We start from the raw sequence: 24,929 nt of genomic DNA, 5'->3' as shown, positions 1-24,929 counted from the left end.
TCTCCAGTAACCCGTCTGAGACGCATGTCCTGCGTCCTTTTCCGCTCTACGCTAGGTGAAACTGCCTTCGACGCTTGGCCGAATCGATTGTTTGGCACCGACAACTATAGACCAGGTTCGTGCATTGCAAGTAGTCAGTAAGCCAGCCCTTTCCTTCTTCTCTGAAAACCCTTAAATTTTCCATTCATTTAAACTTCAATTCCTTCCTCCACAAAGCATTTCCCTTTCCTAAGTTGTCCTGCTTCAGCATCCCATAAATCGCCCCGTAACGTGCCTTGAAATCAAGTAAAAGATCCAGTGATAAATACCCAATTATCCCTTCCCCAGTGCAAATTAAGGGCAAATTAGTCTGAGTGATACAAGTGTTGAAGTTTCCTCTTTGTGTGTCAGCAACACGTGTTCATTGCTTCCGAGCCCCGAATCCACTACTATTCAAAGACTGTGATTACGTGATTTCTTATAATTATCTTCTGGGCTACGTAATGTTTAGCATTCAAGAGCGTGCATTTGTGTATTATTTTATAGGGAGATTTCATTTCTCTCATTTCGTGTGGTGTTAACTCATAACGTCTCTTACAGGGGAGATATCATCTGCTAATTTTTTTACCTAACCAAGTTATTTTTATAACGGGGATAATTGTACATTGGCCCCTTCATATTTAAATTGCTTCTTTGCCAAGTACTGCATTATTGCTCACTGTATATGATTAATGAGCCTTCCCACTGGTTACAATTTGGATTCTGTTTTGTCTCCTTACAGACTTGCCTAGTCTCTGTAAAGAAACCCCTTTTAATTGTAAAAGAAGTCTTATTTCAAATGGCGACCTTAAACATTTACTTGTATATCCAGGAAAAATCTAAGGTGAGTTTCAAATACCTTCCTTTTGTTTATAAACTTGGGCCCCCTTGGTTTTTTGCCAGTAACTGACAATAAATTGTTTCAATTCTTTCCTCAACCAAGCCCCGGTTTTACAACAACATATGTATATATATATATATATATATATATATATATATATATATATATATATATATATATATATATATATATATATATATATATATATATATATATATATATATATATATATATATATATATATATATATATATATATATATATATATATATATATATATATATATATATATATATATATATATATATATATATATATATATATATATATATATATATATATATATATATATATATATATATATATATATATATATATATATATATATATATATATATATATATATATATATATATATATATATATATATATATATATATATATATATATATATATATATATATATATATATATATATATATATATATATACATATATATATATATATATATATATATATATATATATATATATATATATATATATATATACACATGTATATACATATATATATATATATATATATATATATATATATATATATATATATATATATATATATATATATATATATATATATGTATACATATATATATATATATATATATATATATATATATATATATATATATATATATATATATATATATATATATATATATATATATATATATATATATATGTCATGCACAAGTTTCTTTTCATAACTCGTGTGACTTATTATTGTTCCCTTCTTACCTGCGTCTTTCTTCTAAGTCAGCGACATGTTCATCCACAGCGTCTCTCCCTGAAGTCAGTAGCTCACGAGTCTATTAGTTAGAAGGGATGTATATTAAATTTAATTAGGCTACTTCTCTCAGACAGGCGTAATGGAGATGAAATGGGTAGCTGCTTACTTTAATGATGAAAGTTGATAACATACACAAGTACAACTACGGTTACAGTCTTACTCTCTTGAAAACCGCTCTTGCTAGTCGAAGTTCAGTTTCTGTCTGGTTAAGCAGCCTGTGGTCAGAGTCTGGTTGGGACCATAGAAGCTGGGGAAGTACTGCGCCTTCTCATATTGGTGACTAACGACTCAATCTCTCTTTCTAGCTTCGTTCTTCTCTGAACCCTGCTTCTCTTTGCTATCTTCCCATCTCCTCCTTGAAGTTACTTCATTGGAAGATATTGTCTGTAAGGGCTGCCCTCGAACAGCTTGATTGGGAAGGACAGTTGTGGGTGTTGTCAAAATCTCTCTCAGAATATTTGATTGAAATGACCTCTGTAGGAACAGTTAATGGTGGCTTAGAATGCCTAATTAGAAATGGTGAACTACTTCTCTTTGTCCAGCCCCTTTTGATGGGAATTCAAGTAAATGCCTCCTATTGAAGGCGGAATTATAGACATGGCTGGAATGTTGACTCTCTTACGAAAAGGTTCTTGCTGTCGGTTCAGTTTCGGGGAGGGCACAAGCTCAAGATTTTATGATCCAGCTAACTGTTTTGGGTTCATGTAAAGACAGTGTCCTGCCTTTGCTTATTTGATATGTCTAGCCTTGGTATTGCATAACAACCAAGTCTTAATTTCTTCTCTCTTCTCTCTCTCTCTCTCTCTCTCTCTCTTTCTCTATTCTTACTGATCGATCACTGTATAATTTATCTTTTTCCAGATCTCTTTTTAAGATTCTATTCTATGACAGCTTATTTAATCAGGACAGTATATATATATATAATATACTATATATATATATATATTGATATATATATATATATCTATATATATTCTTACAAACATCAGTTAATGGCTCTTATGAGTTATGGCTGCAGCCAAATGGTGAATATTCTCTAAAGAAGGGAAGTGATGTGTAAAAAGTTTAGCTTTAGTAATATATACATATGTATACACACACTCACATATATATATATATATATTATATATATTATGAATGTATGATACACACACAGGTCACAAAAACACACACTGGATCGGCTCACACGGGAGGGCACACAGTTCAAGATTTTATGATCGGTTTTATGGCCCTATATATATACACTCGCTAACTGTTTTGGGTTCATGTAAAGACAGTGTCCTGCCTTTAGCTTATTTGATATGTCTAGCCTTGGTATATTTATAACAACCAAGTCTTAATGGATGGAATCTCTGGAGTTTCTATTCTCTCTCTCTCTCTGATCTCTCTCTTTGTCTCTCTTCTAATTTTTGAATAGATCGATCACTGTATAATCCAGTTTTTCCTTTTCTCTCTTTTAAGATTCAATTCTTATGCTTCCATGTATTTAATCACCTTTACATACACACACACACACACACACACACACACACACATACATATATATATATATGTATATATATATATATATATATATATATATATATATATATATATATATATATATATATATATATATATATATATATATATATATATATATATATATATATATATATATATATATATATATATATATATATATATATATATATATATATATATATATATATATATATATATATATATATATATATATATATATATATATATATATATATATATATATATATATATATATATATATATATATATATATATATATATATATATATATATATATATATATATATATATATATACATATATATATATATATATATATATATATATATATATATATATATATATATATATATATATATATATATATATATATATATATATATATATATATATATATATATATATATATATATATATATATATATATATATATATATATATATATATATATTACTATGCGTATTTATTTCACAAATACTCACATACAGCCCTCGGCATTTACAACACTGCATCTCTCAACAAGCACAGAGCTTTGGAGATTGTCTGGACCACCCAGAGAGCAGACAAAGCACCCTCACAGCCAAGACCAGGAAATTCCTAATTTTATATTCCTGTTATCAGGCCTTGACCCCCGCCACCCCCTCTCTCTCTCTCTCTCTCTCTCTCTCAGTGACCCTCTATTGTACTAATTTACCTTCCCACTCTCCTGTGCCAAGTATCTTCCTTCGCAGGTGTGACTTGGTAAACACTTGATCTGCCCCAAAGCAAACCAGACGAGATTTGCCAGTTTCTGAGGTCCAATGGACATCAAGGAACAATATATAATATGTATGTATTTATGTATATGTATATATATATATATATATATATATATATATATATATATATATATATATATATATATATATATATATATATATATATATATATATATATATATATATATATATATATATATATATATATATATATATATACATACATATATATATATATATATATATATATATATATATATATATATATATATATATATATATATGTGTGTGTGTGTGTATGTATGTATGTGTGTGTGTGTGTGTGTGTGTGTGTGTGTTAAGTATTGTTTCAATGGAAAGGTTTTACGTAGTTCATTAATTTCCTGATTCTGTAGGCTTCCGAGTCTCGTTGTAACCCATGGCATTTTGCACGATACCACTATAGTCTGTTGTAGGCTTTGGTACTTGTTTGTTCAATGTTGCGGGCCCCCCCCTACTCCTTTTTTTTTTTTATGCCTCGGGACCGCCATTACTGGAGAAGATCTCAAGGTTGAATTTTCTTTGATTTCCAGCGTTCTGGATCTGTACACCTATGTATACTCATCAAGATTTTATTCACTACAAATTGCAGGAATTTCGTTTTTAATATTTTCCTCTGTTTACGAGTCCCTGGTGATCGAGGAATTCCACATCTGAGAGATTCTATTAGAAACACTAAAGGGTTCTTTGACGTTTGTACCTTGTTTAGAATTCCATTTTTCTATCTCTTCGGAGAGTGCGCTGTCACTCACTCCGGTCAATGCTGGTTCGCCCATAATGAACAACGGCGTTGGGGCATGAGCGAGAATAGAACGGTCATGACCTCACACGAGAAATAACGTCTTGCTATCGCGGAGTTTCTGATATTTAGGTGCGCAAAAACTTTCTTACTTTCTTGACCTCTTTGCAAAGTACATTACTTCTCCATTTTAGTTTTCTGAAAAGAAAACTATTGTGCCGGCTTTGTCTGTCCGTTCTCCCTTTTTCTGTCCGCACTTTTTCTGTCAACACTTTTTTCTGTCCGCCCTCAGATCTTGAAAACTACTGAGGCTAGAGGGCTGCAAATTGGCATGTTGATCATCCACCCCACAATCAACAAACATACCGAATTGCATCCCTCTAGCCTCATTAGTTTTTATTTTATTTAAGGTTAAAGTTAGCCATAATCGTGCTTCTGGCAACAATATAGGATAGGTCACCACCGGGTCGTGATTAAAGTTTCATGGGCCGCGGCTTGTACAGCATTATACCGAAACCAACAAAAGATAGATCTATTTTTGGTGGCCTTAATTATACGCTGTAGGTCTGTAGCCTACAGAAAACTCGATTGCGTCGAAGAAACTTCGGCACATTTTTTACTTGTTTTTTCTTTTAAATTGATGTTGGCCTACATAAGCGATTCCACATAGACCACATTAATTGAAATGAAGCATAGACTTATACAGCTAATTCCGATATTAGGTTATTAATTCATCATAATCTTGCTTGTAAAATGTTAATATCACTTGAGATTAGGCCTATATATAAAATTCTTATATTCTGAGGCAATGCAGGGCATAGGCCTACACATAAAATTCTTACACTATGAGGCAATGACAAGGCATGGGCGTACTCGTCAATGTCTTATTGCAAATAGTTTTCCACCCGTATCTGTTGGAAATGGAGTAGCTTTTAATTAATATAGTAGCCCCGACCCCTCGATGTATAATGTATAGTATATGCATAAGGTGAAATGTACAAGTATAAGCATGTGCATATACACTCATACATGTGTACTTGCGTCGATGGCCATAGTAAAATTAGAACTTATGGGCATGTGGCCCATTGCACACATAGACCAACCATAGGGCTGTCTAAGTCTTACACACAACTATCGAATTGCTCGCAATGAATTATATTGAAAATATATATTACAAGAGAGGATACCAAAATATATTACTGTGATGAGTAAATATAAGGCCGCTGTAACATTCCTATTAAAAAGAAGGCTGTAGCAGGAAGGTATCATAAGATACTTAACGAAATACGAAAAAAATTAAAATAAATGATATGTGAAAAAGTTATGTAAGAGATGATCCAAACCAATCTGCGAGTAGCCCATGATTCATTTGCTTTTGGGGGCAATCTTGTAGATTGCAATGTTGAATAAAAGGATACATAAGATTCAGTGAATTCTCCCTCTCTCTCTCTCTCTCTCTCTCTCTCTCTCTCTCTCTCTCTCTCTCTCTCTCTCTCTCTCTCTCTCTCTGTGTTGTTAGGAAAATATTCTAGCGTAGACTATATTCATATAGATCTCGATTACTTTTAATTAAAACAAATGACTGAATTTCAATTAACAATGGTAGCAGATAATTCTTTACACTGGTATTTTATGAATAGGTCTATGTTTATTCTGCAATGTTAAGTTACCATATGACAGATTTTCGAAGACACTACAAACACCATAACAGCAGCAATAAAAACAAGAAGAGCCACAACAACAACCACGATAAAACGGCTGAATGCAAGATAGGGATAGGCCTATAATCCAAAAGTCATAAGTAGCGTAAACCGACAAAAAGACATAGGTCTGCATAATTTTTTTATGATCCTGTTATTTCGAAAGGAGAAAATGTCCTTAAGAAAATTCTTAGCAAATTATATCCAATATGACTCGTATAGCCTAACATACTGTAACTTTAAGTTAAACATAGGCATATTCTGGTTTAGTAGAGTGCAGCCTACTGCTCGTCATCCCAACGAATGCGTAAACGATTGCAATGAAATCAATTTTATGACTATTAAGATGTAGTAAAATTTCCCAAAATCAATATGAAATACCAATCTGCATAGGTCTGAGAAAGTCTTTGTGTTTAAGTTTAGAATGACGAACACGCTTGACAGTATCAGACGGTAATTGTTATTGTCTTGTAGTTCAAGTGCACAGATTCGAACACAAGATATATACATATATATACATACACACTCACTCACACACACACACACACACACACACACACACACACACACACACATATACACACACACATATATATATATATATATATATATATATATATATATATATATATATATATATTATGATATATATGTTATGACCTTACACAAGGTCAATTAGGGTCATAATCTCTTGGCATCTGTTATAAGAACAGCATCATATCTTACATCACTAAGATTCCCTGGTAGTGATGGCCCGGCGTTGGGTCAGTACATTCCTTTCTCTCTCTGTATCTAGCCTCAGACAAAGGCCTACTGGAATTAAACACTGAGATATAAAACTAGACTTTATTTAAAAATTTAACGAAAGTAATTCAGCAGAAACTACAGTCATGAAATGGAGTGACTCCCACCCCATATAAATGGAAATCATAACTAGAGGAAATTCTGATACACAGTCCATCAAATTAATGATTCTAGACCAACCAATACTGGTGACTAGCACCCTGGTCATCAGATAAAATAAACAGGTCATAATTATTCTAGACCAAAATAAATGTCATGCAGTAAGTAAAAGCACACCACTTCCAAAATATTCGTCCTCACAGGACGAACCCAGAATTCCTATTAAAAGAAACATATCAAATTAAAACCTGAAATGGTGTTAAAAGAAATTAACATTCAAAACAGAAAAATGCACAATGGAGAATAAAATTAGAAAATGCATAATGAAGAATCAGAGGAGTTTCACTGCAACCCAAATGGGTTATTTCCACATAATGTCTGGAAAAGATACAAGTGTTGATGAGTTATCTTACTCACTTTCTATGGCTGCAAATAACGTACCTTTACAGAGGCGGTTCTTAAACACTGCACAAAGCAATTCACACCCAGTTGCAAATCAAATCCCATAGCCATCGTATGTTCCTCTCATAATATACCCTTAGAGAGTGCACACACATACACACTCACTTAATAGTTCCTCCCCAGAAGCGTGGCGACACCGGTTCAATGTTCGAAAGATCACAACGATTTCATCCATCTGTCACACTGTCTCCATGCATTTAGGCCATGATCAAAAACCACAAAAGAATGCGTCAGTTACCTGCTGTATCTAACTGTGGAAACCTCCAACGTCAACACAATTGCACCACACCTGCCACAGATGTACACTCGGCAAGAAAAGTGAAGATACAGTTTTCATTAGATTTCGTTCATCGAATTTCAATTTTTTTCTTACAGAAAACACTTAATCTCGGTAAATTTACTCTAGAACATGAAAATACAATGCAAATTATATCATATATGTTAAATCTACAAAACAAAAACGTTCAGATACTTAAAAACACCATGCATGTACGAAGTAATCAGAATTTCTCAGATGACTTCGCTCATAGAGATCTAAAAGATAGTATGTGGATATCTCGGTGTAGTACTATTCATCAGAACGGCAATATTTACTCGTTTTCCGTTATGAACAGGCTTATTATTGCATCATCATACGAGGTAATGATAATATCTTTAATTTTTACACATTCATGTTTGTATTTCACGGTGTTAAAAGTCAGCTGGAATTAATGCCAGTAAATGTTGTGACACCTAGGGTAGGTTGACCAAATCTACTTAAATCCGCAAGGGCGTTCTCTATGATGTGAAGGGCAGCGCAGGAGCTTCGGGGGAAAACACAAGTTACTGGATGTTTCTTGACGTTGCCATAGTTTTTCTCTCTCTCTCTCTCTCTCGCCATTACTAAAACATACTATACCAGTATAGTGTAGCTCCATCTCTAAAAGAAAAAACAATGAAATGAGTAGCTCTGCCGATAGGCCTAGGCCTTACAACAGCAACTCTCTCTCTCTCTCTCTCTCTCTCTCTCTCTCTCTCTCTCTCTCTCTCTCTCTCTCTCTCTCTCTCTCTCCATTGCTAAAACATACTTTACCAATATAGTATCGCTCATTCTCTAAAAGAAAAAAAAAATAATGAAATTAGCTCTACAGTACATATAGGCCTAGGATTACACAACAGCAAACTCTCTCTCTCTCTCTCTCTCTCTCTCTCTCTCTCTCTCTCTCTCTCTCTCTCTTTCATCATAACAATGCATTCGTTCCTTTTCGTTGGACATTGCTCAAATTTAACTCTTGATTTCATTATGGAAGATCGCGTTTCCGATTATGCAAGCATTCCGTTCAATGTGGTGTCATAAATTCATTTTGTGTAAGGTTGCTTGGTAAGTAACGTCGAAAAATGTTTATTTTGCTCAGAACTGTCGTTGCAAATTACAACTTGAACGACTACTGTGAAACTTACTACGGCATTTAAGTATCAATGATTTCATTATCGTAGACTATGATTGAAAGTTATAAGAGGTCAAACAAAAACAAACACAATAAGACGGAAGCTCCTTCCCTTTCTAAAGTTGCCTGATGTCGCATTATTGAGCAACATATGTCCGAAGATTTAAAAAAACTGTATCCTCACTTTCCTTGCCGAGTGTACATCTAACAGGCTGGCACATATCTCGTCCACAGACTATATATATATATATATATATATATATATATATATATATATATATATATATATATATATATATATATATATATATATATATATATATATATATATATATATATATATATATATATATATATATATATATATATATATATATATATATATATATATATATATATATATATATATATATATATATATAAAGTGATGATGCATGCTGTTATATAAACTTTTAAATATGAAGCAGCCTCTGGTCGTATTTACACGGAGGTGGCAGGTGTTAGACCTTTCAACGCTTCTTTGCAGTTCAGCGTAGAGGTTCTCAGCGAGAGAAGTCGGAGATGTTATGAGTCATATTATTATTTTGAAGAGCAATAATGATATTTTAGAAAACCTAAAATCTTTCATATACGTTAGGAAATTCCTAAGAGTCCTGTTACCCACGTGAATGTCTGTGCATGAAAACGTGAGAACCAGAGTAAAGAATAAAAATAAAAGGAACAAATACAGGCAAATGCCACAAAGTTCAGGAAAGAGTATTGCACCTCTGGCAACACCTGTCTATGTTTAATCTTAAAAACTGACGTTATTTCACTTTCATTTTGAAAACATTAATTACTGCATGAGAACCCCTGGAATATCTAATACAGAAATGTCTCCTTCTTCATTGTATGTGTGTGTCACTCATGTTGATACATCTCATTTTCTGACTTATACTTTAATGTGTTCTCTGTGTTTTCCCTCCTTATATCTGTTAAAGTTCTTTAATAAGTTAAATCGCAAATAGGAAGATAATTTAACTACATTAACTGCACTAACATCTGCATATCAGCAACATGATTTCATAAAAGCCTGAATCATGCATAATGGAGATTAACTCCAATTATCAATCCAAATGCATTAAACGTAATCCCTTAATGTATGACTGTATGAATATGAAATGGCCTTTTTCTGCTGTTGAAAGATATCAACGCATGCTCTCTCTCTCTCTCTCTCTCTCTCTCTCTCTCTCTCTCTCTCTCTCTCTCTCTCTCTCTCTCTCTCTGGTGTCATGGCACACACTATCACACACTAACTTTTTGTTTCTCTGTCATTATCTGAATTTATGAAATACAACACTACTTTCTCTCTCTCTCTCTCTCTCTCTCTCTCTCTCTCTCTCTCTCTCTCTCTCTCACACACACACACACACACAGAACAAGCTAAAATTACTACAAACTATGTAAAAAAAAAAAAGATACACCTAAACTCTCACGATGACATACAACCAGAGCACAAGCTTTTCTGAAGCGTTCTTTTCTAGAAGCGATCGGCTGCACTGTCTCTCGCATTTCTCCAACAGTCGGTCAGAATAATCATGATAAGAAATACCAGAAAAGACCGTAATGAGCATAAATTTTAAAAGTTAGGATCTCACTGTGGCATTTGCTGTTTCCATCATTTGTCTTACGAATGGCTTCGGCGGACTGGCTGAGTTGCAGCATTTGCCAGTAGTAATTGCTCTCTCTCTCTCTCTCTCTCTCTCTCTCTCTCTCTCTCTCTCTCTCTCTCTCTCTCTCTCTCTCTCTCAAAATACTTGATGTGTAAAATATTTTTGATGTGATCGCATTTTTGTTTGTCATAAGTAATACTTGGATATACATCATTAAAATCTTTTTATAACAACTTCGTTATACGTTACTAAAATTGACTTATAGAAAAATAAGCATAAGTAAATAACCGCTCAGGATTTACCCGTAGTTTGTTCAGTATGAGACTTCCTGTTTAGGAAATAAGAGCCAGTTTAATTGTACTTATCTGAGTCCCTTATAATGATATCTTTTCAGATGTTTTCAGAAAGTTATCATCTCTACCTTTTCTTATCATTATTATTTTTGCTAATGCAACTAGTGCTCCTGTTCTCAAAAGTACTGAAAGAAACCAGCTGTGTTATAAATATTATTCCAAATAAATGTTTATGTATTTTTTTTTTATTATTGAGCATCCTATGACCTGACGTGACTGACTCTCTTTCCTTTATGACAAGGAAAATAAGTTCTAAAGCCGAAAAAGTCAGGTTCTTTACCTCTTCTGTTTTTAGAATATCCTAAAATCTTTAGTCTTCCAGCAAACTATTTCCAGTTCTTATTCTTTTCAGTTATCGACCAAAAAGTGACTTGCCTTTCAGGGAAACGTTTTGTTGAAGGGTTCTTTTGTCCACTTGAGTTACGTTAAAGTAAAATGACTTTTTTAACATTCATCCGCCTCATTTTTTTGAAAACCAATCAAATATAGCAGATAAAGAAAGAAGAAAAATTATATTTCCTTTTCCTCAATTTTTTTTTTTTTTTTTTTGCCATGCTTAGAATGTTAGGAAAATTTTAATGTTATTCTAAGCTATGTCACCTGAGCGCAGTTTTTTTACATCTTTCAGCATCTTGCTATCAACCTAACACTAAATAGCTTATATTAGGTACAAAATTGTAATCAGTATTAGTGGTAGAAGCGTATCCAATATTACAAGAAAAATTTAAGGCTAATATTTTTATTTGTAATTTATCAACGTATATTTTGCAGCAAACTTGTATGCAGTATCAGTACCAAAATTGCAGCTAATTACGCTGGTGGAATGTTGGACAGTGTTTGTGGTAAGATTTTTGTCCATGTATTTCGCAAAAATTTGCTCTGTATTATTGATACGAAGTTGGCCAATATTAGGGACAAATTTTTGTTGATGTGACTGGCGAGCTTGTGACCAATATTAAAAGTTAATTTTTAACCAATTATCAAAGGACTGAGTAATTGACTGAAATCCGAAGACTGGCATGAAAATAATAATTGCATAACCCTCACACATGACGTACTTTGGTACAACTATGGTAACATTGGTTATCTGGTGCAAACTTTAGCGACATGACACTAAAAGAAGCAAGAATATGTGCTCATTTGAAACCACGTGCAGATATGAAATATAGATCTCAAAAGAGCTTCATGATAACGAATAATCATTTTCAGCAATGCTTTAGTTTTAGTAAGAAATGATTGGTTGTGACTCCCCGAAACTATATCCCGCAGGGCAGTTCGGAATCTGATTTGAAAAGCCAGACAGAGTTTCATTATTATTATTATTTATTATTATTCAGAAGAGGAGCCCTATTCATATGGAACAAACCCACAGGGGCCATTGACTTGAAATTCAAGCTTTCAAAGAGTATGGTGTTCATTAGGAAGAAGTAGAAGGAGATAAGGCGAAATGCAGAAGGAAGAGATCTCACTAAAAAGAAAAAACAAATTAAGAAATAGATAAAAATGTATTAAAACGCAAGGAGAATAGTGTTGAATCTTTGAGTTCCAATTCCACGACTTCCTCACGGAGACTTTCACAGTCCAACAGTGTGAAAAAAGGACCCCTGGAACTGAGAAATTCCACAGCGAGCCACATTTGCCTCATATTGGTGCTGCTGTTCAGCAAATCTGGTTGCTCTCTGCAGGGAAAGGGGATCAGGGATCAATTGTGAATATAACATCTCTGTTAAAATACAGCACATGACAAATTGACAAACACGAGACCCTCTGTCGATGGTCCAGTCATAACTGCTAATATTAGGAAACAGAAGCCTACCACCACGAACCACTGCATCCAAAAGAGATAGATCTCTGGCAGAAACAGACAGCCATACCGGAGAACAGTATTTTAGTGAAGGAGGGACAAATGACCTCCAACAGGTTGCATTGATTTTATCACTGTTATAAATATATGAGGCCTTTCGTACAGTACCTAATTTCCGTGCGACATTTGCTGGCACTTTATTAGTATTTTCTCAAACGTAAGATGTGAGTCAAAAGTTGCACCTACTATGCATTCCAGAAGCCATGAAGTAGTATTTTTCGTAAACAACTTTTAAACCGACGTATAGATTTCCAAGCTACTAAAGCAGTGAGTGTTTCTAACATTGTCCTAATTTATTGTAGTACACTGAATTGACAAATGCGCTTAATTAAGATGTTTATTCTTAGAAAAAGGACCAACATCATGCCTTTCCCAGTTCCTCGTTGGACGAGTCGGTAGAGTTCTCGGTAGCACTCTGTTAGGCCCGAGTTCGAGTCTCCGGCCAGCCAATGAAGAATTAAATGAATTTATTTCTGGTGATAGAAATTCATTTCTCGGTATAATGTGGTTCGGATTCCACAACAAGCTGTAGGTCCCGTTGCTAGGTAACCATTGGTTCTTAGCCGCGTAAAATAAGTCTAATCCTTCGGGCCAGCCCTAGGAGAGCTGTTAATCAGCTCAGTGGTCTGGTTAAACTAAGGTATACTTAACTTGCCTTGCCTGAGACCGTTTCGAACAAGTGGTGCTTTATGACTTATCTGTGACACAGAGCCATCCATCCCCCTTACCTAATTATTTAAGAAAATTTATACATTATCATACAATATATTTATTTGCTTTACAAAATTTCGTATGCCCCAGGATAGGTGAAATGAAATTTAACCATAAGTCAAACAATCATTTGAAAAGGTATAGTGGAGGATACGCTTTACCGACGTCACTGAAACACATCACCACTTTTGCGGATGGTTTGGGTGGCTAAGTTTTAACCTCACTTTTTAAAGTAAAAAAAGTTAATGAACACATATGGCGATGCACAATACTTCAAAAAATTAGGACGAAGTTTGAAAACTCAGTGCTTAAGTGGCATGGAAATCCATAAGTCGGTTTGAAAGTTGTTTAAGAAAAACACTATGTCATGGCCTCTGGAATACATAATATGATATTTAAAGCTTCAGACTCATTCAGCAGAGTCCCATCCACCTGGAGGGGGAGGATGAGGTGGAAAATCTGTACAAGATCTGGAATTGAGCCTCATAACCCACCGACTTCACCATTCACTAATCCGCTCCATTTTCATAAGAGGAGACTTTTCTACATCCACAAGTGCTTCATTATCGGTATACTAAACAATCATTTTTTCCATGCCAACAACCATATCACTAGTATACATTAAAAGTACAGTAGACCAAGAACACTACCCTATGGAACTCCAGACACAATAGGTTTTGGTTCGCTAAAGATCCCATCAACAGCAACTCGCTCAGGCTTACCTGTAAGGATTCTGAAGTTTATGAATAAGTGCCTTATGATTCACCAAATCGAAAGCAGTACTAAAATCTATTTGAAAAATAGACCAACATCATGCCTTTCCCAGTTCCTCGTTGGACGAGTCGGTAGAGTTCTCGGCTAGCACTCTGCTAGGCCCGAGTTCGAGTCTCCGGCTAGCCAATGAAGAATTAAATGAATTTATTTCTGGTGATAGAAATTCATTTCTCGGTATAATGTGGTTCGGATTCCACAACAAGCTGTAGGTCCCGTTGCTAGGTAACCATTGGTTCTTAGCCGCGTAAAATAAGTCTAATCCTTCGGGCCAGCCCTAGGAGAGCTGTTAATCAGCTCAGTGGTCTGGTTAAACTAAGGTATACTTAACTTAACTTGCCTTTCCTGAGACCGTTTCGAACAAGTGGTGCTTTATGACTTATCTGTGACACAGAACCATCCACCCCCCTTACCTAATTATTTAAGAAAATTTATACATCATCATACAATATATTTATTTGCTTTACAAAATTTCGTATACCCCAGGATAGGTGAAATGACATTTAACCATAAGTCAAACAACCATTTGAAAAGGTATAGTGGAGGATACGCTGTACCGACGTCACTGAAACACATCACCACTTTTGCGGATGGTTGGGTGGCTAAGTTTTAACCTCACTTTTTAAAGTAAAAAAGTTAATGAAACACATATGGCGATGCACAATACTTCAAAAAATTAGGACGAAGTTTGAAAAACTCAGTGCTTAAGTGGCATGGAAATCCATAAGTCGGTTTGAAAGTTGTTTAAGAAAAACACTATGTCATGGCCTCTGGAATACATAGTATAATATTTAAAGCTTCAGACTCATTCAGCAAAATCCCATCCACCTGGAGGGGGAGGATGAGGTGGAAAATCTGTACAAGATCTGCTAATCAATAGTGTTTGTTTTACTGGAATTCAGCCTCATAACCAACCGACTTCACCATTCACTAATCAGCTCCATTTCTCATAAGAGGAAACTTTTCTACATCCACAAGTGCTTCATCATCGGTATACTAAACAATCTTGTTTTCCATGCCAACAACCATATCACTAGTATACATTGAAAGTACAGTAGACCAAGAACACTACCCTATGGAACTCCAGACACATTAGGTTTTGATTCGCTAAAGATCCCATCAACAGCAACTCGCTCAGGCTTACCTGTAAGGATTCTGAAGTTTATGAATAAGTACCTTATGGTTCACCAAATCGAAAGCAGTACTAAAATCTATTTGAATTACTCTACTCTCAAAACCCCTATCAAGTTTATCTTACAAATGGCATGTCAAATTTAAAAGAGCATCTCAGGTACCTAACTGCTTCCTATATCCATAATGAGTATCAGCAAACAATCCTTTAGATTACACATACTTATATAGTGGTTTAAAATAAGTTTTACTGCAACTTTGGAGAGCACAGGGAGAATAGAAAGTAGCCTGTGATTACCTCATTTATTTTCATGAATAAGCGGGGCGGGAATAAATGTTCATATATTTATGCTGATTGTATGGATTTATGATTGAATTAATGAAGTTACAGTGAATCTCTAGAGGGCTGTCTGTGTTGGGATTCGGTTGAATATATTCAGGATTAAAAGATAAAATTCAGGAAACAGTTTTAAGCCTTGGATACAGAGAAAAAGTTAAGAAATTAACAGAAAAGGAAGAAGGGCAAAGGAAAATGAACAAATAAATAATTGATATGGACAGGAGTGTTTGTAAAAACTGACTGCTCTCTCTCTCTCTCTCTCTCTCTCTCTCTCTCTCTCTCTCTCTCTCTCTCTCTCTCTCTCTCTCTCTCCTCTACAGACGTCGAATAGTTTATCATCTTAACCTCTCTCTCTTTATATGATTACCTCGGCTTGCGCCTCTCTCTGTCTCTCTCTGTCTCTCTCTCTCTCTGTCTCTCTCTCTCTCTCTCTCTCTCTCTCTCTCTCTCTCTCTCTCTCTCTCTCTCTTCTCTCTTTCTATCTTAACTCTACCTTTTCTCTCTTTTTACTGGCAATGAATTCTATATAATCTTACTCTCTCTTTTTAAATACGTCATTATCTCCTCCCCTTCTCCTCTCTCTCTCTCTCTCTCTCTCTCTCTCTCTCTCTCTCTCTCTCTCTCTCTCTCTCTTTTCTCATTCTTAACAGACGGTGAGTATAATATAATCCCACACTTTCTCTCTTTACCTACTCCAGTATCGTCCCCAACTGGATCTCTTTCTCAGTCGGGCGAAAGTGCGGGTGCTCTTAATTGATTCTCTAAACTAACCAAATTTGTAATTTTTGGGGCGAATTCTCCTTTGATAAGTTCGACCCCTTATAATTTCCTTATTTGTTATTTCATTCTTAATATGAGAAGGAGAATTCAGTACAGTCAAAGCTTTCATCAGCTTACGAACACCAGCAAAAACATTACGCTTTTGTTCCTATATTTTCCCCTCGTTTAGGTAGCCCTGGATTCTCCTCTTGTGATACTCACGGATTTCCTATTTTCTCATGAAAGAGAAGGTGGAACGATGCGCAGAAAGTCATCAGCATAATGAGAGATGCAACGAAGGAAGAAAATGAGATTGTATTTTAGGTATTCTGAATATATCTTCTCATCTTTAAATCGAAATACAATTGAAATTTAGCTTATCCACCTGGGCAAAAATAGACCTTCGTAAAAAAGGAAAATTATATTGAATAATTTAAACTGATATAATTCTTATTAAACTGCTATGCATCATTTATCTGGATCGCTATCGACCATTTATCTTGACTGTTGGTTACTTTTATCCACTACGGTCATATAACGAGGATTTTATAATTAATTTTTTCGATATAAATTGTTATCCGCTGAATTCGTTAGACATGTATAATAATTTTTATGACGTCTTAGGTGAATCACAGAATTACTTTTGATAAGTGCACTAATCATTATTGATTTTTAATACTCCTTGTTCTCTTCGTTTGTTTGTAATTAGAAAGACAATTAAAAATCCTTCTCGATAAAAGGACGATTATTTGGACCATCACTTTCACGTGAAATTAAATGGAAAAATAAAGCCCGCAGTAGTATGTATGTATATTACTATATCCAGGCAGCTTTCGCTAATTGGAGAAAGTTTCCTGTACATAACAATATACATTTACATTACAGCGGACTTTAATTTTCCAAAAAGGACAATTATTATCATTATCATTGGTGACTGCGGCAACGTAAGGCAAATCTAAAAGAGTGGCGTCCGCAAAACACAACTCCTTTTGTGTCAAAAGCAAAGTGCAGAGGGAAGAATAGCAACTAAATACCAAAATAAGAGCAACTGGCGCTGCCCTTTTTTTTATTGTTAATATAATCACATATTTTACCCTGTATTAAAGCAAATCTTTGAAAGCCTCTTTATCCATTAGTATGAGGAAGAAAGCAATCCCTTAAAAAAGAATATTTTTATGAAAAGAAAGGAAAGATAGAATGATGAATAAATGAGAGAGAGAGAGAGAGAGAGAGAGAGAGAGAGAGAGAGAGAGAGAGAGAGAGAGGTAATATTTGCTAATTCAAGTATTTTAAAGAAAAAATTTTTTTTTTCTTTTCTCTTCCGTTTACACGTATAGAATTTATATTTTTGTTTCGTGACCATTCCCACGTACAGGAACTGAATGTAAGAAGACTAAATTTTAATGAAGGTGGCAGAGATAGAAATAGAGAGACTTAAAAGTAACAGAATGACAGAAAGAGGAGACAGAGAGTGAGAGGTAGAGAGGATGAGAGGAGAGAAGAAAAACAATAAACCGAATAAATAAAGTTTAATGATGTTAAATAAAAAAAAAGCAGCGTGTAGAATAAAACAAGGCGGCATAAAATCTACCTGAATAGGCCTTGAGAACAAAAGAGCATGGGTGCATTCACTGTCACTCAGCTGATGATAATACTGCAATGGAATCACAAAAGGCTAAACAGACTGGCAACTTTCATTGAATTGTTGCCACTTAACGCTGGATAAAATTAACATAAAAGACGTTTCAAACTAACAATAGCGATTCTCTCATTAAGAACAAATTAACAAAGAAAATGGCTGAGGGTTTTCTTCTTAATTGCTTATTAAACCATGTCTTGTTTGTAGTGCCCCCTCGGGCCAGCTGCTCTTCTTTGTGCCTTTCACCTCGCGCCGTCCTCTTGACCTCTAGCCGTCCAACTTTTGTCACAGGGCATTGCTTTTATTCATTAAAGAATAAATTATTAGGGTGAGCCTTTAAAGTCTATAAATGGAACTCATTGGTCTCTTTATAATAATAATAATAATAATAATAATAATAATAATAATAATAATAATAATAATAATAATAATAATAATAATAATAAACTTCTGTATGATGGTAAGGAATGAGTCACTAGAGATATATTTAAGGACTGCAGTTCTTGTTGGCTACACAACTTGTTCAGCTTATCTAACTTCTAAGCTTTATAATAAGTTGCGTTAATCAGATAGAATATAATGCTTTTCATAAAAGAAAAAACATTACTTTTTCAGCTCTATGAAATGTAAGAATTTTGGTTCAGTGATTTGTTTCAATTAAAATTTTAAAAATGATAATTTAGCTTCGCATTGCCGAAAGCTGAGGCGATTATTAGATAAAGTTAGTAAACACTTTTATAGCAACAATTAAAGATCTGTCACTGCGTGGGATTGTGTGTGTGTGCGCGCGCAATGTTAAACATTCAAATATATTAGAACATTTTGACCACATGAGTGTCTGCTAACTTTTTCGAACCCGGGTCCACATTTCGTCAATGTTCGCGACATACTTAGTTTTCCAGTTTATACTCACAATCTTATGCTAGTTTTTAATATGCGTTTGTGTTTACTTTTATACAGATATATTTACATAAATAAAAAAAAAGATATGCACTTGTAAGTGTGTTTGCTAGTATATGTGTATGCTTATGTTTATATAAATTTATACTGATATATTGAGATGTATCCATACAGATGTACAATAGTATCTTTTTTATCATCACATCAACCAAATACTTGTCACAGGGCCTTGACAAAATCAAGGAATTTATTATCCATCACCATAATTAAGTGAAATGGCGTAGAACTAAAATGAAATTGCAAAATAAACCACTTGGTGCCAAGTTTCACAATTTATTTAGTGGAAGCACCTAATATCTGTACCATCAACTGGCCTCCTAAGCCATTCTCGGGTAAGGGGCTCTCAAGGGCCACTAAATGATGGGCATTAGGAGAAACTTTTAAGCGTCATTGTCATTCCCAGCCAGTCAAAGATGACTTCCACTCCAAAAACGGAGCCGTGAGAACCAAAAGCCGGCAGTTGTTTTTCAGCCTCCAAAGGAGCAGGATGCACTAATAATCAGCCAGACAATTCCCACACTTACAAATCTCCATAATGCAGGTAAGCTCTTGAGAGTAGAGCATGGTGATCATGAATGATGGTATTAATGTTGATGATAGTGCTAATGGGCTGAAATAAAAGTAAAATTGCTAAATGCATATGTAAAAGAACAGTAAACCCCATGCAGACTTATCACCTTAGGCCTCCTAAGCCAAAGTATGCCTGTGCCTCCTCTGTTGCCACTTCCCCCATACACCATATGATGCCCACTTGGGCTTTGTTGCCGCTTTCCCAGTTATGACACTGCGCCTAATAAGTGTTGAAATCTCATATTTTATGTTCTAAACCAATATTTGGGTGAATTAGGCAAGTTTGAGAGACCCAACCTAGTCAACAGATGAGATGCTGATGGCCTAAAAGAGAGCTGGAGCTGGCAGCTGAATACATACATGTTCTTCTGTTGTTCTAGTGAGGAATATGTTAATTCATTATATTTCCATGTGGCGGGGGCCTGTGTCACAAGACAAAGCCACCAAGCTCTCCATTACCAAATCCGCCATCACCTTGACTAAGAAACTGAAGAACCCCAAACATACCTGCATTTATGCTAACAATTTCCTCACCAGTGTGGATCTTGTTGACTAAGCAAGGGTCCAATATGGATTCAATCACATGGGGATTGTGAATGACAAAAGGACTGAGTAATGTCTACCTGACTCCTGTCACACACAAAAGACCTTGTGTCCTGAAATTATAAAGGTACTTCGGAACGGGATCATCTTCATGGACAGATAAATTATGTTAGGAAGAGGCGAAATATAAAGGAGAAATATAAGTAGTGTTTAAAGACTGAAAAAGTCAAAGACAAATAGTGGAACTGAAAAGCAGTAGACGATATGGGAGATATCTAGAGGTGGAAAAAGAAGGTAAATAGAAGTGGACGTAAAGTCTGGCAGACAAATGTTTGTGATTTGGAAAAAAGAAAAAAAAGGCGTTAGCATCGCTGCTTGGCACATTGTGGGAACCATCTTTTCATTTCAATGCAAATAAAAAAAAAAAAAAAAACGTTAAAAAACCAAAATCGCTTAACATCAAAAAAGAAATGTGAGTGAGTAGTTGCACCTGTTCCAAATCTTGACTTTTCATAGAAAGAGAGAAAAAAACTTACCGGTAAAACCAATTCTCTCTCTCTCTCTCTCTCTCTCTCTCTCTCTCTCTCTCTCTCTCTCTCTCTCTCTCTGGTTCAGGAACTAATAACCGAAGTAACTCGAGAGATAACATCAAAATAAGCTGACGATTGATTGGAGGGGGAATGCCGGCCTTTGTCGAGGAACATTGCACATTTTATTTACTTTTAGTCATATCTTAGAGTGTTCAATTAAATACACTGGATAATTGCGACCGTAATGTTTACGACAGGTCAGAATTTTTCTTAATAAAGTGAAGGGGTTTATGCTTTTCACTGGCGAGCAAATGAAGCAAATGATACTGTATTTACGTTGAGGAGACTGAATGATATTCGATTATATATCTATTCAAGAATATAAAACTGATGTTTAGTTTCCGGAAGGATTTTCCAGTATTAGTTGTATAATATATCCCTCTATATTAATACATCCTGCTGAAAAATTGTATTTGAACTGGAAATGTCAGCAAAAGGTCAAAGATTCATTCTGGAAACCAATTTGTAATGTCTGAGAAGTGTTGCTCTCAATACTTAAATATTTCGGATGTTTCAATTCAAATGGTGTTAAACGGATTGGTGTTTACACTTAGTAGATGAGAAAGAGAGAGAGAGAGAGAGAGAGAGAGAGAGAGAGAGAGAGAGAGAGAGAGAGAGAGAGAGAATGGGGATTATCAAGCCAATATGCTTTTGTCAGACGAAACTCATGATGATCAAACAAACACAGACCTGCCATGAAACGGCATAAAAGTATTACTTGGAACAGCGCTCATGGCCCTACACATGGCATAGCATATTCGGAATCTCTCTCTCTCTCTCTCTCTCTCTCTCTCTCTCTCTCTCTCTCTCTCTCTCCTAATGGTCATTTCTGCACAGATCAAAACCTGCCGGAATATAGTCAAAACATATTTTAATTTTCAACACGGTAAAGGTGGTCTTCTTAACTATCACGAGCAACTCAGATTGGTTCACCTTTCACAATTTTACATATATATACTTTAGAAAGTACGCTTTCAGTATTTTTTTTTTTAGTCTAGAACAAGTAACGAGTATGAAAGACTAGCTGAATTAGACGCATGATGGCCATTGTATTCAATATTCTTTTCCTAATAGGGGGTAGCTTCTAATGCAAAAATTCAACAGGTAGTTTCACCTTCAAATTTCAATCCCTGATCTGAGGATGTTTCCCCAGTGAAGAAAACTTTCATAACAGGAGGGCCCAGATCCGCAGAGAGTCTTATTTTGGCTGCCGGAGAGACGACCACTGTCAGCCTCAGAAATGTGGGCCAGAGACTGATGCACCCTGTACTGTGATGCATGTCTTATGTTCAGTTTCAGTTTCAGTTCCTAATTGTCTGTGGTTTGACAATCCTTCCACAAGGGAAGAGAGTAGGGAATAAAGTTTGCACCATGAGAACAATTTATACTATATTTTCATTGAAAATTGGAAGAAGTTATACATACCTAGTGAGCACCTCATGGTAGATGAACAGCTACTAGGATCTCAAGGTAGAATGTCTATCCTAAACAAAGCTGCTAAGTTTGGTATCAAGCTGGTTCTTATATGTGATAATGAATCAAAGTACATGCTGTGTGCAGTACCTTATCTGGGGAAAGAAAAGGTAAGACCCCAAGGTTGTTTAAGCCTCAGCTGCTATTACACCAAGATTTCCACTGCACTCTACCGCCATACAAACAGAAACATCACAACAGGTAACTTGTTCACCTCAGTGGCCCTCGCATCTGACCTTCAAGAGAACTGTGGCAAGACCTTTGTGGGGACCCTGAGGAATAATAAGAAGGAGCTGCCAGCCCAAATGAATGACAAAACCACTCGTGAGTTGGGACCAAGTGCATCTCTGTTTACAAATACCCTGACTGTGGTCTTATTTACCTGCCACTTACAAGACAGAGAAGATAATGCTGGTCCTTTTCGTTCATGCACACAGAGCCAACCCTTAGAGCGACAGGCAAGCCAGAAATGTTTGAATTTTATAATTCAACCAAAGGTGGTGTTCATACCTATGATCAGACGAGTGCCAGATACCCATGTTCTAAAGAATGATTAGAGGATGGCCCTTGTGTGTCTTTTTTTTTTTTTTTTGGCATGGTAAATGGTTGTGGGATTAACGCCTGTGTTACTCTTATAGGAACAAAGACTTAAAGACTTACTTTACATGGAGACTTAGTGGAAAAGAATGAAGTGGTGAAGAATCCCATTCATGATTTCGGTGTTTGCTAAGGTGTTTTCTTGGGATACAGATATTCATCCATCAATTATATTCCTTTGAGGTTTTTTAGATTTTTTCTTTTCTTATTACCATGTTTTTAACTTGTTTGTTAGTTTCACAGAAAACTATTTTTAAAGTAGGGTATAATTTCACACAATAGTTTAGGGTGTTTTGAGAGAGAGAGAGAGAGAGAGAGAGAGAGAGAGAGAGAGAGAGAGGGCAGGGGGCAACAGTGTGAGAGAGACGCTATCCGAAGGTCGACGCTACCAGTTCCCAACCGATTGCAGGGAAGTGCCATTTGTCAGAGTATGACAGGGGCATAACATATTTATCAATTTTTCACTCTAAAAATAGCACTCCATTTTTTTCTGTCTCTTTTCACAGTGAATGGTTGAGCCAGAGGTTAGTGCCAGTCATAGCAGACGGGGTAGGGACCTGTAAGTCTGAGAAGCAATGAATGAGTTTCCGATTTTTTTTTTTTTAAGAGAAGGAGAATTTTAATTAAGGTAAATTGAAAATATCTAGATTTTTTTCTTTTAGTTACCTAAAGAATAAGGTTTTCGTTAAATTATTATTATTATTATTATTATTATTATTATTATTATTATTATTATTATTATTATTATTATTATTATTATTCAGGAGGAGACCTTCTGAGGTCAGTTGCATTAAAAATATTGTTGTTTCCACGGCATTCAATTTATCCAGCCTTCTCTATTCTTTTTATTATCTTTTTTTTCCTCAGCCTGTACCTTGTATATCAGGTTTCCCAGGGCCATACAAAGATTTCTGTTTTCTTAGTTTTATTCCCTCTGACGTTTCAAACGCTCTCTGGCGTTTATCTTCTGAGAGTGAATGAATGGCATGCAGGTTACAAGGGTATATATAGCAAGCAGGGGTATACAGTTGTCAAATCGGTTATTCAGCAGTGTTTTGGGTGGTCCTAATAGGTTGGTGACAAAATCTGGCCTGGAGGCGTTGGGACCTTCTGGGACTAATCGCTACTTGAATCTGGGAGTGGCTGTTATCTGGGATTATACGTTGACCAGGTAATCTGCCTTCTGTGTCCGAAGAGGGAGAGGGAATTCATCAACTGATTGCTTAGCTTAAAAAGCTCGATAAAGCAGTCCAGCCTTTTCCTTAGGACCAGTAACCAATCTGCCATCATCTGTTAGTAGTGGTGGAATGGAAGACAAGCCTGACCCAAAGATAGATAGTGCATATTTGGTGAACCACATATTATGCTGAGTAATTCCTTGAAGTTTTCTTTTAAGGAATACCTGTAATTTCTCTCAGTTATATATTAGTTTCTCCTCAGCAGCGCTTATGCTCAATCAAACTGTTATAATTTTCATGTGAACGATTTTGTCTCCCTCTGTTGAATTTGATCTGTTTGTCATGGTGTTTGTCAAACCATGGCGGTCACTTAACCAGAACTTTATATATATATATATATATATATATATATATATATATATATATATATATATATATCTATATATATATATATATATATATATATATATATATATATATATATATATATATATGAATTAATTTTATCACATCACC

The 24,929-nt window shown here is 35.0% G+C and overlaps 1 long non-coding RNA gene across 1 annotated transcript in view; it reads left to right on the top strand.

Annotated features, from left to right (window-relative positions):
• Positions 1–24,929, top strand: part of LOC136836454 (uncharacterized) — a 33,135-nt gene that overhangs the window by 162 nt on the left and 8,044 nt on the right. Inside the window, exon 1 of the long non-coding RNA XR_010852398.1 lies at positions 1–115. This exon is cut by the window's left edge and continues 162 nt beyond it. This is a non-coding gene — a long non-coding RNA (uncharacterized lncRNA). The remainder of the gene's footprint in view (positions 116–24,929) is intronic.

Source organism: Macrobrachium rosenbergii, chromosome 56, assembly GCF_040412425.1.
Source record: "Macrobrachium rosenbergii isolate ZJJX-2024 chromosome 56, ASM4041242v1, whole genome shotgun sequence".
NCBI classification, from domain to species: domain Eukaryota; kingdom Metazoa; phylum Arthropoda; class Malacostraca; order Decapoda; family Palaemonidae; genus Macrobrachium; species Macrobrachium rosenbergii.
The sequence above is the reverse complement of the archived record's forward strand: the minus strand, read 5'-3'. Positions and strand labels throughout refer to the sequence as shown.